This window comes from Silene latifolia, chromosome 7 (genome assembly GCF_048544455.1).
Source record: "Silene latifolia isolate original U9 population chromosome 7, ASM4854445v1, whole genome shotgun sequence".
NCBI lineage: Eukaryota > Viridiplantae > Streptophyta > Magnoliopsida > Caryophyllales > Caryophyllaceae > Silene > Silene latifolia.
In genome coordinates, this window is record NC_133532.1 from 92,459,104 (window position 1) to 92,467,797 (window position 8,694).

The 8,694-nt window shown below is 39.7% G+C and overlaps 1 non-coding gene across 1 annotated transcript; it reads right to left on the reverse strand.

Annotated features, from left to right (window-relative positions):
• Nucleotides 1–2,087: 2,087 nt before the first annotated feature.
• LOC141593430 (small nucleolar RNA R71) lies at nt 2,088–2,194 on the reverse strand. The gene has a single exon (XR_012521513.1). It is a non-coding gene; the product is annotated as a small nucleolar RNA R71 (small nucleolar RNA).
• Nucleotides 2,195–8,694: the final 6,500 nt, after the last annotated feature.

Consider the following 8,694-nt stretch of genomic DNA (forward strand, 5'->3'; position numbering starts at 1 on the left):
CAGCACAATCCGAGCGTCCCTCCTTGGAATCCGCTTGGATTCCCCCTCAACAATCCGAGTGTCCCTCTCCTGAATCCGCTCGGATTGCACCGCCCAAATCCCGCCGTCCCGACTCTAATCCGCACGGATCCCTGCACAGCACGGATTTCATTCTTCAAGCTACGAAAAGAGAAGCCCTTCTCTCAGAAAATACCGGGTCCTCCTTGCTCAACTTAAAAAGTGTAATTACTAGTTTAGCCCTTAGTTAACCCTAATGCATCCTCCCTAATTTTCACTATAAATACCCCATTAGGCTAATTAGAGGAGCATGTTCTTCTTATCAATAATTAGTGTAGTTAATATCAATCAAATCTCTTTTCAATATTGTAATCAAGTATTAATCAAGTTTTAATCCAAGTTTTAGTTCTTTAATCTCTCTCTTGTTCTTCCTTTATTTTGGGTAATTGAAGATTATTTGGGTTATTTTTGGGAGATTGACAACCTCTCAATCTATCATTCAAGTACTTCTATTATTCTTGCTTTATTATTGGAATCATTAGTAGGTATAATCTCTTAATCCCTTTTTAATTATTGTTAATTACTTTCATTTATTCATCATGTTTCATATTGTTGGTATGATTGACAACCTTGCTAGCATGATCAACATGATAATGAGTGAGTAGTCTCTTAGCTAGGGTTTAATGGGTGATTAGGAGAAACCAACATGGGGAATGATTCATGCTTAAATCAATATGCTTTCATATCTTATTTGCTTGCTTGTTTTGATCTTAATACATGCACATGTTATATTTGATGAAATGCTAAGCCTATGAATCCTTGCATTTACTATCATCTTCTATCTTTTCAATGAGACTTGTAAGACATAACCCAACTCGAGTCTTGTTAGACCATGCATGTGTTGAGTAGGAAAGATTAAGTCGACTTGTAGGTGTTGTACAATCTAATCGATTCGGCTCCGGGACCCAAACTTTCCTAGGATTGTAAGATATAACCCAACTCAATCCATCACAACAATAATTGCTTGCTTATAATTTGAGAACATGTTTGTATGATCATATCCCATGATTCCCCTATGAACCCATGACGCCCTAGTGCCTTTAATCAATTGTTTACACCCCTTATTTTATTCATCTTGCTTGTTTATTTTCATTGTTATTCTAGTTTAGTAACCTTCTACATCAACCCAATTTGTGACACCCCTAGACACTACTAGTTACAATAGAATTCTCATTTCAATACCCGTCCCTTGGGATCCGACCTTTACTTGCCTCTTTACTAATTGCAGAGTTGTTTGTGAAGTATAAATTGTGTTTTGTATCGACCATTGACCAACGACCACATATACTTAATTGTGAACACGAAATGGCCTCGATCAAAAATGGCGCCGTTCTGTCGGGACGGTGTTTAATTGATTTAAGATTTCTTTTTATTGTTATTAGTTGTGTCTTTCTTCACCTTGGGGAAGTAAAACTCCTCAAGGTTTGTTCTAATTGTTTTTGAGTTGTTTGATATTTTGCATGTCTAGAAGGTTACAAAGTGATTTGTTACCTTTTGAACGTGAAATCGAAAGAACCTTGACGAATAATAGGAGACTTGTTAGGAGGAATTTGAGAGGTGTTGGTGAAGTTGTTCAACCCACTAGTGAGTTTGTCAATCCTTTCGCAATAGAAGGAGAAGAAAACCCATTACACAATATCCCACAAAATCCACCTACAATGCCTAAATTCTCGTCACACTCTATACCCACCGAGGAGAATCTACCAAATGGTACTCCTACACCGCAACATCTCACCGGTAATTTTATTGCCAAGTCCGCCTTCATCCAACTAGTTGAGAGGAGCCAATTCGGGGGAATGCCTAGTGAGGACCCTCATTCTCATATGGAAACCTTTTGCGATTATTGTGATGCTATCTCTCAAACGGGCGTGACTCAAGACCAAATTAGATGGGTCTTATTTCCTTTTTCGTTTATCGGCACCGCAAAGCAATGGTTGAAGGGCCTTGATAAGGCCACCCTTGGAATAAATTCTTGGAAGAAGTTAGCTCTAGCTTTCTACAAAAAATTCTACCCACCGGAAAAGACTAACATGCTAAGAGCTCAAATTACGGGTTTTAAGCAAAGGGATGAAGAATCTTTATATGAAGCTTGGGAGCGGTTCAAAGGTGTTTGTCGCTCATGTCCTCACCATGGACTTAGCGAATGGTTTTTGGTGCAACAATTTTGGAACGGTTTATATGAAGATTCAAGGAACATTCTCAATATGGGATCAAATGGAATGTTCACCGAAGTTGATGACAATCAAACATGGAACAAGATTGAGGAAATGGCGGTCCATAATTCACAATATAGTAGACCTCGCAAGGCTACTAGAGGAGGAAAGCATGAAGTGGACTCCGTTACTCAATTGGGTGCTCAACTTAGTGCTCACATTGACACAATCAACTTGAAGTTTGAACAAGCAATGGCTAGACTTGAGGAAAACTCAAAATCATCAAAGCATCATGTCAATGCCATGACGGCATCCTCATCAATCCCAAGTGGGATATGTGAGAATTGTGGAACTTTGGGTCATGACCCAAGTGAGTGTAGGGGAACAACCGAACAAGTTAATGCTTTCCAAGCTTACAAAAGTGGTACCCCTTATTCAAATTTTTACAATGAAAACACCAAGTTCCATCCAAATCTCTCATACAAAAGCCAAAATGTTCAAAACCCTCAAACAACATACACTCCACCACCCATGAGAAACCAAAATCAAAGACCCTTTTACAATCAAAACCAAGGTTACCAAAATCAAAATCCATACAATCACCAAAATGACCAAGGTTTTGATGTCCAAAAAGCGGTCCTCCAAATGCAAAAGAATCAACAAGAATTTTTCACTCAAATGCAAAAAGATAGCCAAGCAAAGGACACTACCATCAACAACATTCTAGCTCACACCAAGATGTTGGAAACACAATTGACTCAACTAGCATCTTCAAGCTCACAAAGACAAAAGGGGCAATTACCACCTCAAAGTAATCCCCCTAGACATGAAACGGTTAGTGCCATTCACTTGAGAAGTGGTACAAGGTATGAAGCACCAAAGAAGCAAGTTGAGGATGAAGTTGTGCAAGCTAGTGAAAAGGAAGAAATTGTGCAAAGCCCCAAAGAAGGGGAATCATCAAAAGAAGAAAGTTCAAAGAAAAATGAAGACAAGGCCAAAGAGAAGGAGCCCATTGTGATTAGACTTCCTTTTCCAAGTCGTCAAGCCAAGCCCAAATTTGATGATCAACTTGGAAAGTTCATGGAGATTGTGAAGAATTTTGAAGTCTCAATTCCTTTCACGGAATTAATCAATCACGTACCGGCCTATGCGAAGTACATGAAAGATATCCTCACAAAGAAGAAGTCGATCCGGAAACTTGAGACTATCGCCTTCACTAAGGTGAGTAGTGCAATACTTCAAGGGAGTTCACCTCCAAAGTTAAAGGATCCGGGAAGCTTCTCAATACCGTGTACCATTGGCGACACGACGATCAACAAAGCCTTATGTGATCTAGGGGCAAGTGTGAGTGTCATGCCGTACTCGGTAAGTAAAAGGTTGGGGATGGGAGAGCTTAAATGCACCAATATCACGCTCCAAATGGCCGATAGATCGACGAAGACACCATTAGGGATATGGGAAGATGTCCCCGTGCGAATTGGGAAGTTTTTCATCCCGGTAGACTTTGTCATTGTTGATATGGAGGAAGATTCCAACATTCCAATCATCTTAGGAAGACCTTTCCTACACACCGCGGGTGCGGTGATTGATGTGAAACATGGAGAGCTCACTCTAGAAGTGGGAGATGAAAGCATAACTTTTAATCTTGACAAAACCATGAGAGCTCCTCGTTTACATGAGCCATGTTTCATGATTGATCATTATAGCCGAAAAGATGAAAGGAAGAAATCGGAACTCCAATGGAGGAAGAAAATTGAAGATGCTCCATTCAAAGAGCAAGTGAATTGTGACAAGGAGAGCTTGCAAAGCTCATCAAAATCAACCAAGGAAGAAGAGGATGGCCTCATTGGCCAAGAGAAGAAATTGGGAGAGTTGTCTCCATCTAAGCAAGAGATTTTCAATGATCAACTCAATGAAGTTTGTGGTCTTTGGGACGACGAGTTTGAAGGGATTTTTAATCCCTACATTGGGCATGCCATCGATCGTGATCAACAACAAGGGCCACGGTCTATTGAGGACCTCTACCACAATAATGAACAAGCTTTTGATTACTTCTTCAAGGTGTTGAGCAACATCAACAACACCTTGGATATGCCCCCTTGACATCTCATCAAGAATGAGAGTTTGGTGGAGTCCTCCCTAAACCACCACTTGTAAATATTTCTAACTCCCTAACTTACATTTCAATTCTTGTATTGTTTTTTTTGTCATTTTTGGATTTTTTATTTACTTTGATCAAAATAATTGTCATGTAAGAGAGAAGTGAGGGAGGGACTAACGACTTCAATTGATGCGTAGTGCTTTACCTTAGTGTGGGGATGGCAATTGCCTAGGCTATTCATGCCTTAGTAGTGCCCCCACAACGAAGAACACAAGATTTGAAAGAGAGAAAGAAAGAATGATATGGGAATGCGTTTGTGCACGAATGGAATGAATCCGGGTACAAAGGACCAGAATCCGAGCGGATTCCTGAGAATCCGCCCGTCTTCAACAATCCGAGCGTCCTGACCAAAAGACGCCCGTCCTGAGCTGAGCTGAAATTGAAAATTTCTTGACTGTTGAAGAATCCGAGCGGATTTCTGGAAAGACGCCCGTCTCATAGAATCCGTCCGTCTTGTGAATAAGACGCCCGTCTTTGCAGCTGAAGAAAACAAAGAAATTTCTCTGGGCTGAAATCCGTCCGTCCTGAAGCAAATCTGCCCGTCCTATCACAGAAGAATCCGAGCGGATTCCCCAGAATCCGCCCGTCTTTAGGCGAGCTTCTGAAAATTTTGAAGCTGCAGAATCCGCACGGATTGGGCCTAATCCGCACGGATTGCCCCTGCGTTTTCGAAAATCTCGACTTCTTTAAATACTCTCCCACCTTCATTCCTTCCTTCATTCATTCATAAACACTACCCTAAACATCAAAACCCTCATCCTCTCCATCACAAAAACAAAAACCCTCAACAAAATCCACCAAAATCAAATCAAACCATCCTTCAAACAACAAATCAATCACTCCATCTTCAATAAAAATCAAAACCAAGAACAAAATCTTCAACCTTTGAGTCGATTTTTGATTTCATAAAGGCAAAGCCTTTCACCTTCAAATCGATTTGGGCATTCTACAAATTGAAGATTTTTGTTTCTTTTCTTGGTTAGTTCATCAAATGGCAAGGACAAAGGGTGCAACAAAGGCAACAAAGGCACCAAAGGCAAAGGCTCTCTCTCAAAGGCAAAAAGCTCTCCAAACAAAGAAAGCTTTGGCAATGGTGGTATCAACACCAAACTTGGAAGTGCAACAACAACAACAAACTTCTATGGGAGCATCACCTTCTACTCCGGTAATCGATCAACTCTTGCATTATCCGGAGGTAACTTTTATTTCCGATACCCATAGAAATACATTTGTCAAGTTTGCTATGAAATCAATTCAACCCACCAAATTCATATGTGAAGATGCCTTGGAGAAATTGAGTGTTCTTGAACAAACAAAAGCCTTTTTCAATGCCATGGGTTTGAAGAAATTGTTTGAAACAAAGGAATCGACATACCCCTCCCTTGTCTTGGAATTCTTAAGTTCTTTGAAAGTCACCAAAGTTGAGGATAGGGAAAATCTTGAGTTTCGTCTAGCTAACATTAGTAGACGCATTACCTTTAAGGAATTAGGTGAAATTTTGGGTCTTAGCGATGAATCGAGATATCTTAAGCATTATGGAAAGTATGACCCCGAGCCTCTTTGGGAGGCAATCTCCGGGAAGAAATTTGATGATTTTCATGCTTGTCGTGCTCTTTTGGTCCATCATCCGGGCATAAGAGTATGGCACAAAGTTGTGGGAAATACCATAATTGCTAGGAAAGACACCAATCATTTCACAAGACTTGATTTTATTCTCCTTGAATCGGCTTTGAATGTCGGAAGAATTCACACCAAGCCTTTCAATTCTTTGAGGCTATTGGTTGATAGATGGTTTAATGTTGATAGTGGGAAGAAGGGTACAACCGTTATTGTTAATGGCGGCCTAGTCACGGTCCTAGCCAAGCACTTTGATCCTAATTTCAATAAGGATAAGAAGTACAAAGCAAAGGAAGGTGGCCATCTTATTAATATGCACATTATGATTAACAAGTTCAAGTGGGTTGCCCATAACCCCCTTGACACTAAATATGGATGGCTAACTAGTGAAGCTAGATCGTTCACCTTACCCTCGAAGATTTGTCGCCTAAGTGTCCACCGGACCAACTATCTACTTCCCCTATCCGAAGAAGCCGAGTACATCATTCAACAACAAAAGGGTGATCATGAAACCCCCTCCTCTTCCATTGTTACACCGCCTTACCCCTTTGTGTATGAAGAGTTCAAACCGGAAGGAGTTGAAATTGGGCAAGACTATGTCACTCTTCTTATGCAAGCCATGCACAAGCAAGCTTATGAAGATCGGAAGAATGCATATTTGGCTCAATATCCTCCCCTCCTACATTTAGCTAGGCAAGGACTCCTTGATCCATCTTGTCCTTTGCCTAGTTGGGCGGATAAAGAAGCCTTGTTTCCGGGTGCATCTAGGGACGTGGTGGAAGACAATGAAGTTGTTGGAAATGGTGAAGAAATTGATGATAATATTGAGGAAGAAGCAAGTGGAGATGGAGAAAGAGATGGTGAAGATGATGATGAACAAGATGAGGAAGAAAGTGAAGAAGAAAGTGCCAAGGAAAGTGGCAATGTGACCACTTCTCATGAGGGAAGTGATGATGATGATAGCATGATGGAGGACTAGCAAACCTTGGAGATTCCTACTCCCCCACGGTTTGTCTATATCTCTTTGTATTTTATTTCATTTTGATAATTGTTGGTTTAGTCCTAGCAACATCAAAGGACTCACACCTCGGTACCATTGAGGTGTTCTTTATTGTTCCCATTTGTAAAATCCAAAATGACAAAACTAGTCTCATGCATAGCATAGTGTGTGCATGAACTACCCCAATGCTTTGACATTAGCAATAGTGTCTCATTTGGTTTGGGGAAGTTGATGCATACACAACGGGAGGTAATCTAAATTATCCTCTCCGTCATAACAAAAACCATGCATCATGTAGTATAGCTTAGTGTAGAATTGCATTTAGTATAGAAATCATGCATCATCTTTGCATAATTTCCATCATTTTGGCCATTGAGGACAATGCCCATATTAGTGTGGGGATGGGAATTCTAACATTTAACTCTTATTCAAAAACCCATAAAAATTTAAAAAATTTCAAAAATCATAAAAATTTGAAAATTGAAAACCCAAAAACAAGTTCATTTCCTTTGTATATATTGTCTTGTATATATTGTGTTTGGTTTATCCTTGTTCACTTTGATTGACTACGCCACATCCGAGACATGAGGATATTGAAGACCGCATGGTATGATCTTTCCAATCTCCTTTTTCCTCTTTATGTTAATGACTATGTGGCTTTATTTTGATTGATGCGGTACAACAATGTGAATTTAGGACTTGCATTTAGTTTATATGGCATATTAGTTGGTAGAATCATTTGCATTAGGATGTTTATATGTTAGTTGCATCATGGCATGTAGTTTGCATGATAGAAAAATTTTGCGAAACCGTCTATTTGGGAAACTTGACAAGTGTATATAGGCCCTAGTAGATGCTTTTTATTCTTAAGACTTTGCTTGTTAGAATGCTTGTAAAACACCCTAGGATGTGTCATGCTAGTATCCTTTGACCCATGGTTTAAGGCCTAGTCAAGAGTACCTTGTGGTGTGATAACTCCTTGGCTACCGTTTATTCCAAGGTGACCCTTGAAACCATGCATACATCTATCATTCATCCATGTTCTACCATATTTTTGTCTTCAAAGGGAATGGGCACAAAAAAAAAAAAAAAAAAAATCAATTTGAGTTCAATGAAATGAAAAGTGAAAGAAAGTTTGCAAAAATTGCATCAAATGAAAAGAGGAGCAAAAATAGACTCCAAAAGCTTCAAATACAAGGCACCCTCATTACTAATTGGGGTGACTTTGAAAATGTTCAAAAAGAAATGCAAAAAGTTGTCAAGTATTGAAATGCCAAAAATCAAAAAAAAAAAGAAATGGCAAAAAGAAAGTGTTCTCAAATGTCGAATGCCACATGAAATTGGGGGGAAAAACAAAAACAAAAGCAAACTCCCAAAATGAAACTCAAATATCTATTGATCCCTTTTCCATCTTATCCATTTTTGTGCATGGTAGAGAGGGGACGACCCTTCTTCTTGTCTAGGCAAGAGGGGGAATTCCGCGATCCTCCAGTGTTTCTAACACCATAGGGAGCCTACTCTTGACAAAAGCATTTAACGATTGAGGACAAAGGTACCCTAGCTTGACACAACTTGGAGGTGATTTATTGGTATCCTTCGAGGCTTAGTAGTTTGAACAAATTGCATCTATGAAGGATTGTGTACCCTTGAATTGCTTCCCTTGTAGGTAATTTCCGCCACTTGATGAGGGAGTGGCTATTCTTTTT